The following is a 12400-nucleotide window of genomic DNA, read 5'->3' as shown; positions in this document are numbered from 1 at the left end:
TGATCTCAGGGTCCTGGGATCGAGCCCCGCATCGGGCTCTCTGCTCAGCGGGGAGCCTGCTTCCTCCTCCCTCTCTCTGCCTGCCGCTCTGACTGCTTATGATCTCTGTCTGTCAAATAAATAAATAAAATCTTAAAAAAAAAATGTACAATTGAACCTCCTGATAGCTAAGGCACAAAAGAAGTAAGTTAAGTGTTCTCTGGAGGAGATTGTCCTATCATTAAAAATTAAATTATCATGTAGATTGTTATATAACAGAACCTAGATAATATGAAAAAGTTTTGAAATATTGTCTTTATTGAATGTTCAAAAATATCCTCATACAAAATACATTAAGACTCTGAATGCCTCTAAAACCTAAGCCCCATTTTAATGTGTTTCTGCCCTATCACTGCTTCAGGAAAGACTCCTAGGCTGCAACTTATGTAAAAATCTTCCTGCAGGTACAGTTTCCCCCATTCTACCTCTCTCACCTTATTTGATTTAGAGTGTTTGTTTATAAAAATTCTACCCAAACAGCTGTGAAAGCAATCAAATGAATCAACTAGCTCCTCTTTTTCTGGGTCAGGGAGAGAGTAGGCTGTGCAGTGAGGGGAAGTGATAAAAGTGATATACAAAGTTTGCTGCAGGTGGAAAGCAGAGGCATGAATAAATAACTTATAAATAAGCAAAAATCTGGAGAGAAAATTTACCTAGAACAGAGAGTGAAATATCTCTTAGGGTAGAGCTCTCATTAACAAAACACATTCTGAGGAGACTAGGCTGTATATCACTTTCCTAGCTTTTGTGAAGCCAAGAGATCTCAGTCTTTCTTTTAAGTATATGTATTCCTAGAATAGCCTCCCACGAATTACTTAGAAAACCTGAGTATATCTTTATTTTTTGCAATCAAATGACCACATATCTTCCTTCTTAAAACCATAATAAAAGCAAACAATTTAATCGTAATTCTGATACTGCATCCCTACAAGGATGACTTACTGTAGGCATAGGGTTGTAAATAGTGGAATATAGTTCCTCAATGATGTGACTTGATACAGACATTTATGACAACATAGACAGATCCAGAGGGTATCATACTAAGTGAAGTCAGACTGAGAAAGAAAAATACCATGATTTTACTCATATGTGGAATCTTAAAAAACAAATGAATGAACAAACAAAAAGCAGAATCAGACCTATAAAATACAGAGAACAAACTCATGGTTTCTAGTGGGGAGGGGGATGGGCAAAATGGGTATAAGGGAGTGGGAGATCCAGGTTTCCAGTTATGGCATGAAGAAGTCACTGGAATAAAGGTACAACATATGGGATGTAATCAATGGTATTGTAATAGTGTTGTATAGTGACAGATGGTAGCTACACTTGTGGTGAGCACAGCATAACATATAAAGAAGCTGAATCGTTATGTTGTATACCTGAGAGTAATAGAACATTGTGTGTCAGCTTTACTCATATCAAAAAATTCAAGAAAAAAGATAGGGGCTGGGTATCTAGAATTTGGATGGGTAGTATGTGTATTAAAAGTGGGGAGGGAGGGGTGCCTAGGTGGCTCAGTCGTTAAATGTCTGCCTTCAGCTCAGGTCATGATCCCAGAGTTCTGGAATCGAGCCCCACATCAGGCTCCCTGCTCAGTGGAAGCCTGCTTCTGCATCTCTCCCTCCCCCTGCTTATGTTCCCTCTCTGGCTGTGTCTCTCTCTGTCAAATAAATGAATAAAAAAAAAAAGGTGGGGAGTGGGGTTTAGTTCAAAGTTCTTTACTGTTACTGAGGTAAGACCAAGAAATCATGGGACATTCATGAGATACCATAGGTAATTCATCTGCAGCTGCTGCGGGGTTCAAGGCCACATTCTGAAGTAATGAGGCTTAACTGAGATAAAATTAGAAGGTATAATAGGTGAAGGATTAGGGTTTTACCATTAACAATTAGAACTGTGCTGAGAATCCAAAAAATACACTGGACAGGTCACATGATCTCTAGTTCATTAGAAGTGGGGGAAAAAGCACGAAAACTGAACAAAGGGGAAAACTAGAAATTTAAAGCCTGAAGAGGAAGCTGCGCTGCACGACAGTGATGACATCAGGGTAACAGAAGCAAAGGCAAGGATTTGAACAGTGCTCTGGACAAATCCTATCTGCCGCCATGGTTAGACTTCTGAGGTCTGGATTTGCACTTGGAAAAAAAGCTCATGTACTTTCTGATTTCCAAACAGGACTCCCTCAAAAGCTCCCCAACTCTTTAGTACTTACCTGACTGCATGAAAGGAACTGCACATGTGCCTACAAGGAGGGCCAAAAGTTTCCTAAAGAAGTATCTGAGCTGCTCAAACACTTGAACAAAGTGCTGAAAGTCATAGTCTTATCACATACGTCAACCTGTTCTGCTAGATACAAAATATAGAAATGACATTCTTGCAAGAAAATAAAGTCTTCAGAGCTCTCAGATCCTGGTATGGGAGATCAGAACTACTGAGTTTCTGGAAAAGGGAATAAATTACTACACAGTTCCCAGAAAAGTGATCTCCAAATCATTGACCTATGATTTCTTTTTCTCCCAAGGTCCACTGAAAGTTCAGGATAACCTTCCAATTAATTTTGTTCTGAACTTTTTTCTTCCCTCCTTCCTTCCTGAACTGGAAGAACTTGGCATACAAAATCATTATACAAGACGTTTTATATCCATGGTATTTTTAACTACTGACAATCTATAAACAAATAGTAAAGAGATGGTCTGCTATGGCACTTAAAAAAGAATTATTAAGAGGCGCCTGGGTGGCTCAGTGAGTTAGGCCTCTGCCTTCAGCTCAGGTCATGATCTCAGGGTCCTGGTATTGAGCCCCACATCAGGCTCTTTGCTCAGCGGGGAGCCTACTTCCCTCTCTCTCTCTGCTTGCCTGTCTGCCTGCTTGTGATCTCTCTCTCTATCAAATAAATAAATAAAATCTTTAAAAAAAAGAATTATTAAAATGGGATCCTTCACAGCTATTTTCCAATAGGAAAAAATGAAGTTCATTAAGGTATGAATTCTAATGTGGAACACCTTTCTATAAAGAAGCATTAGAAAAGACGGTCTAAGGAGTACCTGGGTGGCTCAGTGGGTTAGGCTTCTGCCTTCAGCTCAGGTCATGATCCTAGAGTCCTAGGACTGAGCCCTGCATTGGGCTCCCTGCTCAGTGGTAGCCTGCTTCTCCCTCTCCCTCTGCCTCATCCCCCTGCTCATGCTTGCTCTTACTTTCTCTCAAATAAATAAAATATTTATTTTTTTAAAAGATTTTATTTATTTATTTCACAGAGAGAGAGAGACAGCAAGAGAGGGAATGCAAGCAGGGGGAGTGGGAGAGGGAGAAGCAGGCTCCCCACTGAGCAGGGAGCCCAACTCAGGGCTCAATTGCAGGACCCTGGGATCAGGACCCGAGCCGAAGGCAGATGTTCAATGCCTGAGTGACCCAGGCATCCCATAAATAAAATTTTTAAAAAAGAAAGAAAAAAAAATTGGTCTGAATATAAACTATATTGATGTTCTACATGCTTGCTGTACTGTTTTCCTAAAATGTAGAATTATAGTTACAAAATATGGACAATGATTAATATTTTATGTAAGGCAAAAAGATGCTTGATTAGTAGGTAAGGAATCTGTCTAAATGTGGCTTTTGACAGCTGGTAGCCAGCAGCTTTGGCAGGTAAGTCACAGTCAATAGGGGTGATGAGGTTAGTGGCAGCACAAAGGTACACTTGTATCAGACTGAGAGGCAGGCTTAGGCTGGGCCACAGTATCTCTGAGAACATCTAGTAAAGGCCTCTAAAAAGACCTGAAACGATTTCTGTCCTTTACTAGAAGACCTTTATCTTCTCTAATTGGCTCCCACCCTTCTCAATATTAATGTAGGCTAAATTTTAATTCTTCAAAAACTTTTGTTGTTTTTACTTTACGTGAGGTTCACTTCCTTCGGGTTTAGTGGTTTCAGGTTTCCAATTTTTTTTTTTTTTTTTACCTTCTTTTTTTTTTTTTTTTTTTTTTTTTTAGATTTTATTTATTTATTTGACAGAGAGAAATCACAAGTAGGCAGAGAGGCAGGCAGAGAGAGAGGAGGAAGCAGGCTTCCTGCTGAGCAGAAAGCCCGACGCGGGGCTCGAACCCAGGACCTGGGATCATGACCTGAGCCGAAGGCAGCGGCTCAACCCACTGAGCCACCCAGGCGCCCCTTTTTTTTTTTTTTAATTAAAGCTTCAGAAAGTGCAACATTTATATACCCATTACTTAGATTCACCTATCATTACTATTTTGCTACATTCATTATAACCATCCATCCATCCACCTTTATTATTGTTGTTACTGCTGATCCATTTGAAAGTAAATTACAGACGTCATGACTCTTCATCCTTAAATGCATCAGCACGTGGATTCTAGGAACAGGATATGCTCTTACATGACTGCAGTAATCAAGCTCAGTAATTTAACAATGATCAAGTATTATTATCTATTATATAGTCCATGTTGAAATTTCACCATTCGTCCTAATAATGCCTTTTATAGCCCCCTACCCTTTAAAGATATTTATTTTTTAAAGAGTATTTTTATTTATTTATTTTTAAGAGAGAGAGAGGGAGAGAGGAAAAAACGAGCGGGGGACACAGAGAGAGAAGCAGGCTCCCCAGTGAGTAGGGAGCCTGATGTGAGACTTGGTCCCGGGACTGTGGGATCATGACCTGAGCTGAAGGTAGACACTTAATCAACTGAGACACCAAGGTGCCCCCCCACCTTTTTAAAGCATCCAATCTGGAACGGGGCATTAGTATCTCTAGTCACATTTAATCTGGAACAGTTCCTCAAGTCTTCTTAGTCTTTCATGAAATTGATACATTTTTTAAATTGAAGAATTGGCATACCATATGCTATTAGTTTCAGGTATACAACATAGTAATTTAACATTTATACACGTTACAAAATGGTCAGCACAAAAATTCTACTTACCACCTGTCACCATATGAAATTGTTATATTATTTTTTCCCTCCTTATTTTTTTTTAAATTTTTAAAATTTATTTTCAGCGTAACAGTATTCATTGTTTTTGCACCACACCCAGTGCTCCATGCAATCCGTGCCCTCTCCAATACCCACCACCTGGTTCCCCCAACCTTCCATACCCCGCCCCTTCAAAACCCTCAGATTGTTTTTCAGAGTCCATAGTCTCTCATGGTTCACCTCCCCTTCCAATTTCCCTCAACTCCCTTCTCCTCTCTAACTCCCCTTGTCCTCCATGCTATTTGTTATGCTCCACAAATAAGTGAAACCATACGATAATTGACTCTCTCTGCTTGACTTATTTCACTCAGCATAATCTCTTCCAGTCCCGTCCATGTTGCTACAAAAGTTGGGTATTCATCCTTTCTGATGGAGGCATAATACTCCATAGTGTATATGGACCACATCTTCCTTATCCATTCGTCCGCTGAAGGGCATCTTGGTTCTTTCCACAGTTTGGCAACTGTGGCCATTGCCGCTATAAACACCGGGGTACGGATGGCCCTTCTTTTCACTCCATCTGTATCTTTGGGGTAAATACCCAGTAGTGCAATGGCAGGGTCATAGGGAAGCTCTATTTTTAATTTCTTGAGGAATCTCCAGACTGTTCTCCAAAGTGGCTGCACCAACTTGCATTCCCACCAACAGTATAAGAGGGTTCCCCTTTCTCCACATCCCCTCCAACACATGTTGTTTCCTGTCTTGCTAATTTTGGCCATTCTAACTGGTGTAAGGTGGCATCTCAATGTGGTTTAAACTGGGGGCATCACGTTACCTGATTTCAAGCTTTACTACAAAGCTGTGATCACCAAGACAGCATGGTACTGGCATAAAAACAGACATATAGACCAGTGGAACAGAGTAGAGAGCCCAGATATGGACCCTCAACGCTATGGTCAAATAATCTTTGACAAAACAGGAAAAAATATACAGTGGAAAAAAAGACAGTCTCTTCAATAAATGGTGCTGGGAAAACTGGACAGCTATATGTAGAAGAATGAAACTCGACCATTCTCTTACACCGTACACCAAAATAAACTCAAAATGGATAAAAGACCTCAACGTGAGACAGAAATCCATCAGAATCCTAGAGGAGAATATAGGCAGTAACCTCTTCGATATCAGCCACAGCAACTTCTTTCAAAGATATGTCTCCAAAGGCAAAGGAAACAAAAGCGAAAATGAACTTTTGGGACTTCATCAAAATCAAAAGCTTCTGCACAGCAAAGGAAACAGTCAACAAAACAAAGAGGCAACCCACGGAATGGGAGAAGATATTTGCAAATGACCGTACAGACAAAAGGTTGATATCCAGGATCTATAAAGAACTCCTCAAACTCAACACACACAAAACAGACAATCATATCAAAAAATGGGCAGAAGATACGAACAGACACTTCTCCAATGAAGACATACAAACGGCTATCAGACACATGAAAAAATGTTCATCATCACTAGCCATCAGGGAGATTCAAATTAAAACCACATTGAAATTATTATTGACCATATTCCCTATGCTATATATTACACCCCTGTATCTTATATATTTTATAACTGAAAGATTGTGCCACCTAATTCCCTTCAACTATTCTCTGCATCCCCCTGTGTCCTTTCCCTCTGGCAACCACCAATTTGTCCTCTGTATCTACAAGTCTGTTTCTGTTTTGTTTGCTCATTTGTTTTTCAGATTCCACATATAAGTGAAATCATATGGTATTTATCTTTCTCTGTCTGACTTATTTCACTTAGCATGATACCCTCTAGGTCCATGCACATTGCAACTGAGAAGATTTCATGCTCTTTAATGGTTGAGTTATATTCCATTGTGTATATATACCATATCTTCTTTATTCATTCATCTATTTATGAACATTTAGGTTTCTTCCAAATCTTGGCTACTGTAAATAATGCTATGATGAACATTGTGGTGCATATGTCTTATAGTGTTTTCACTTCCCTTTTTTTCCAGATAAATACCTAGAAATGGAATTGCCGGATTGTATGGTAGTTCTACTTTTAATTTTCTTAAAAGATTTATTTTAGAGTGAGAGAGCTTGTGTGTGAGTAGGGGGATGGACAGAAGGAGAGAATCTTTAAGCAGACTCCCCGCTCAGCATGGAACCAAACTTGGGGCTTGATCTCACAACCCATGAGGTCATGACCTGAGTCAAAACCAAGAGTCAAATGCTCAACCACTGAGCCACCCAGGCACTCCTATTTTTTAATTTTTTGAGGGACCTCATATTGTTTTCTACAGTGACTGCACCAGTTTGCATTCATACCAACAGGGCAAAAGGCTTCCTTTCTCCACATCCTAGCCAACAGTTTTTATTTCTTGTCTTTTTGATGACAGCCACTCTAACGGGTATGAGGTGATATCTCATTGTGGTTTTAATTTGCATTTCCCTGATGGTTGGTAATGTTGAGCATCATTTCCTGTGCTTGCTGACTAACTGTATGTTTTCTCTAAAAAAAATTCTATTGAGATCCTCTGCCCACTTTTTAATCAGCTTGTTTTTTATTTTTTGTTTTTTTTTTTTGGATATTGAGTTGTATGAATTCTTTATTATTTTGGATGTTAACTTCTTATCAGATACATCATTCATGAATATCTTCTTCCACTCAGTAGGTTGCCTTTTCCTGATGGTTTATGGTTCCCTTCATTATCTGACACGGACATGTTTTGAAAAGGTCAGTTACCTGGGTGTTTTCTCATGAGTTAGATTCAAGTTATGCATTTTTGGCAGGAATGTTATGTAAGTGATGCTGTATCTTCTTCAAAGCACTGCATTATGAGGCAGATGATGTCCGTTTGTTCATTACTGGTGATGCTAACTTTGAAGGTTTATCTACTTTTTGAAATGAATAAACAATCTGTGGTAGGTACTGTGAGTCTGTGTAAATACCCTGTTCCCCCACAAATATTTTACCCAATGGTTTTAATCCCTTGGTGATTCTCCTGTGAATCAATTACTACCATGGTGGTCACAAAAAGCAGCCAGAATTTACTTATGGGCATAATGCACATGTCAAAAGAATTCAATCTATCTCACTTATGGATATATCAACACATGGAAGAGTTCATGAGCTCTCTACACTTGTTGACTTTCCTGTGGAGTGAGTAATTCCTGCCCTCTCAACCATATTTAAATCACCTGGTGCTTATTCTTAGCTCTGATAAATCTCTGATTTAACATCAAAAGATCAGTTTACTTGGCCTCTCCAAATGTGCCTATTCCTTTAGCCTCATCTCTCACTGCTCCCTCTTCTGCTGGCTTTGTGTTCTAGCAATGCTGAGTTCAGAATCATGTTTCTCACATTGGTGTGTGAGATGCACAAGCAACCCCCACTCGGTACCTGCCATGAATTCCTTGCTCCCTACTTGCCCACCTTGTCTGCTTGAATTCCTATACATTCCTTCAAGACCAAACAAAAGCATGACATATCCTTTGTGAAATTTTCCCAGGCAAAATGAGTTACTCCTTTCTCTATGCTTCCATCCTACTTTATATATGTGTCTATTGTTGTAGTTCACCCTTTATTGTAACCACTTATTTTTTTTCTAAATAGGTTATATCTTAATTATCTTTGTAGCCCCAGAGTTTACACTGTTCTTGACACATGGGAGATTTTTCAAAATAACTGTTTGTTGATGAATAACTAAATAATTTTGGTCTCAAAAGTTTTCCTTTTGCTATTCCATTTTGGAAACATAGCTAAGAATATTTTTCTAAACTATTCTTCATTGTTCTTTCTTATCTTGAAAGATGGCAGGTAAAAAAGCTGAGAAGAAACCTGAAACCAAGAAGGCTGATCCTGGTGGCAAGATTAAGAAGGGTAATCTCAAGGCTAAGACACCAAAAAAGAGAAACCCTGTCCTAGTCAGAGGAATTGGCAGGTATTACTGATCAGCTATATATTGCAGAAAGGCCATATATATATATGAGGAAGTATTCAGCAGCTGAATTCTGGGCTGAGAAGCAAATGAAGGAGAAGGTTCTTGCTACTGTTACTAAACCAGCTGGTGGTGATAAGAACGGTGGTACCCAAGATTAAACTTTGCAAAATGCCTAGGTATTACCTGATTGAAGATGTACCTTGAAAGCTGCTGAACCACAGTAAAAAACCTTTCAAGCAGCATGTGAGAAAACTGTGAGCAAGTATCACTTCTGGGACCATTCTGATCATCCTCACTGTGCGCCACAGAGGCAAGAGGGTGGTTTCCCTGAAGCAACTGAGTAGTGGTTTGCTACTTGTGACTGGACCTCTGGCCCTCACTTAAGGTCCTCTGTGTAGAACACACCAGAAATCTGTCATTGCCAACTTCATCAAAATTGGTATCAGCAGTGTGAAAATCCCAAAACATTTCACTGATGCTTGCTTCCAGAAGAAAAAGCTGTGTAAACCCTGACTGCAAAAAGGTGAGATCTTCAACACAGAGAAGGAGAAATATGAGCTCACAGTAGTGCAAGGTTGATCAGAAAGCTGTGAACTTGCAACTTTGCCAAAAATCAAAGCTGTTCCTCAGCTTCAGGACTATTCTATACTCTGTGATTTCTCTCACAAATGGAGTTTATCCTCAAATCGGTGTTCTAACATTTCTTACAAGGAACCTAATTAAATAATTGATCCATTAAAAAAATAAATTATCTTTTACTTACTTCTATTAAGGTTTTAGGTTAGTAGTTTTTCAGCTCTACCCATTCCATAGCATCCCCATCAAATCACCAGTTTCATTGTCTTTTACTTCTCAATATGTGAAATTAACTTCAATTATTTGAGTATTCATTATGTAACACACAAGTTCTAGAAAATAAACTTTACAAAGAAGCAACTGAATGTTATAAGAATTTTACTCAAATGTTTCATTCTGGGGCTCCTGGGTGGCTCAGTGGGTTAAAGCCTCTGCCTTCGGCTCAGGTCATGATCCCAGGGTCCTGGGATGGAGCTCCGCATTGGGCTCTCCGCTCAACAGAGAGCCTGCTTCCCTCTCTCACTTTCTGCCTGCCTCTCTGCCTACTTGTGATCTCTGTCAAAAAAACAAAACAAAACAAAAACAACAAAAAAGAAACTTGGGGGAAAAAAAGTTTCATTCTAAGAAATTCATTCATTATAAACAGTTTACTTGTTGATGCAAAGTAGTTGATGTTCTGCCACAATTTATTGTTTTCAGTGGTTATACAGAGATAGGCTTAACTTTACTACAGAATCTAAACACTCTGCTTAAATAGACCTATATTTTATACTGGGCTGAAACAATATTTCTATAAGCAGTTAGAGCTATACAAATGAAAGATCAAGGAGGGGACTGTTTTGAATAAAAAGTCTTCAAAATATAAGAACAGAATCAATGATTTTTTCCCACTTCCTCTCTGTTTCTTGGTGTAACATGGAAAATGCCATTTAAAAAAATATATGGGGTTTATAATGGAAATGTTAGATGACTGCAAATTGCATCACTGAGATGACAAATGCTTGAAGACAGTGGACCTCAACTGGGGGTGAGGAGTGGGGATTTTGCCCCCCAGGGAATTTTTGGCAATGTGTGGAGACTACCCCTTTTATTTTAATATATTTTTTTAATACCCGTGGGGTGCTACTGCCAACGTTCAGTGGGTAGAGATCAGGGACGCTGCTAAACATCCTTCAATGCACAGGACAGCCTTCCACAACAAAGCCTTATCCAAACGGCAATAGTGCTGCCAATTCCTGCTCTCAGGAACTGCCCAATGCTGTCTTTTACAACTGACTACAGGCATGATGGACTAAGCTTTTAAGCTGTGCATAAGCCACTTAGATATCTAGTACATGGAGCTCTGGTTTCCTTTGGAATGATAATTTGTTTGGCAATGTTTTCCGTTTACTTCCATACAGTTAACATGATTTCTTGTAACTGAAAATATATCCAGAGCACATTAAGAGATTTTCTAGATACTTTATAACTACATAGTTTTGAGTATTAAGAGATTTGCTTAAAAAGATTAGAAACACATCAAGGCATTCACCACACACCCAACTATATGTTTATCAATAAATGATAATAAATTTAGTCAAAGATCTTTTAAGTACTGTGGTATATTTAACATTTTAAACTTAAATGGTTTTGATATTTTTCAGTGCTTACTTTTTACTACTTGCATGTGAAAATTAATTTCATTTTTAAAATGAAACCATACACAAACTTCTTTTTACTGAGCTTGTCAAAACTTTAATTTGAACATTGATACTTCATGATATGGGAGAAAAATATTAGGAGTTTGTATTGGATCAAAAACATAACTTTGGTTTTGTGCTCTTTCCAACAACTTTGACCTGACATAAAACTTTCTCAATTCCTCTTGCTTAAAATTCAAACCAACCCCCCACCCCCAAAGCACCTACTCATCTGTTTCCTACCTTTCACCAGTACATGCTTTTAAGTATTTGTTACGTTGTTATTACGTTGTTCTGTACCTTCCTCCCCCAAAGTGTTCCACCTTGGGTTTCTTGTTCCTTTTTGTCTGACATATTTGTTCTTAATGAGCTTAAACAGTATTATGAAAAAATCAGTAGGGTACTATTATTGCCTTTATTAACTAAGACAAAGAATAATTTAAGACTAATTTTGCATGGTGATACCTATGTACCTTAGTCTTTATTTCTCTTGTTTTACATTTCATTTCTCAGTATAGTGGTGGTTAACAGTTGAGGTTTTGATGTTAGCTGAATCTGTGCTCAAGATCCACCTTTACTATTTGCTGGCTCCTTGACCCTGGGAAAATGACCTGCCTTTTTTTACACCTCTCTTTCTAGATCATTACACTGGGGATAATGATAGGATCTACCATAAGTGTTTCTGTGAAAAGCAAATGAGATAATGTTGTGATGTTCTTAGCACAATAACTACCACACAGCAAGTGCTTCGTAAATATTAGTTATTAATTAATATTCCTGTCAGGGGTGCCTGGGTGGCTCAGTTGGTTAAGCATCTGACTCCTGGTTTAAGCTCAGGTCATAATCTTAGGGTTGCCTTGCATCGGGTGACTGACCCTCACATCAGACTCTGCATTCACTGAGGAGTCTGCTTCAGATTCTCCCTCTCCCTGACCCTCCCTCTGACACCCTAGTCTCTCTTTCCCTTAAAAAAATTCTTATCAGTCATATAATAAGTGCATGAAGGAATAATTACTATGGCTATTACAGACAAATTTGGACAGAAAGCTATCAGGAAGGATAAGCAACATTTTTTTCTGGATTTTTGCTGTTTAGTTTCTGGCAAAGGATAATATATTTTTAGTTTACGTAAAAAATTAGCTCTTCATCTGTGAAAATAATGCTTAGGTCTGTGTTCTTGACATTACCGCAATATATAAAATTGAGATATGGAATAAAGATGT

At 38.7% G+C, this 12400-nt stretch overlaps 1 protein-coding gene and 1 pseudogene across 9 annotated transcripts in view; one reads left to right on the top strand and one right to left on the bottom strand.

Annotated features, from left to right (window-relative positions):
* METTL25 (methyltransferase like 25) overlaps nucleotides 1-12400 on the bottom strand; it is a 151843-nt gene that overhangs the window by 22802 nt on the left and 116641 nt on the right. The gene's annotated exons all lie outside the window — the stretch shown is intronic.
* On the top strand, nucleotides 8792-9649 carry LOC125106286 (60S ribosomal protein L6-like; annotated as a pseudogene).

The sequence above is a fragment of the Lutra lutra genome, chromosome 8 (genome assembly GCF_902655055.1).
Source record: "Lutra lutra chromosome 8, mLutLut1.2, whole genome shotgun sequence".
Lineage (NCBI taxonomy): Eukaryota > Metazoa > Chordata > Mammalia > Carnivora > Mustelidae > Lutra > Lutra lutra.
This window is presented reverse-complemented; position numbering and strand designations above follow the sequence as displayed.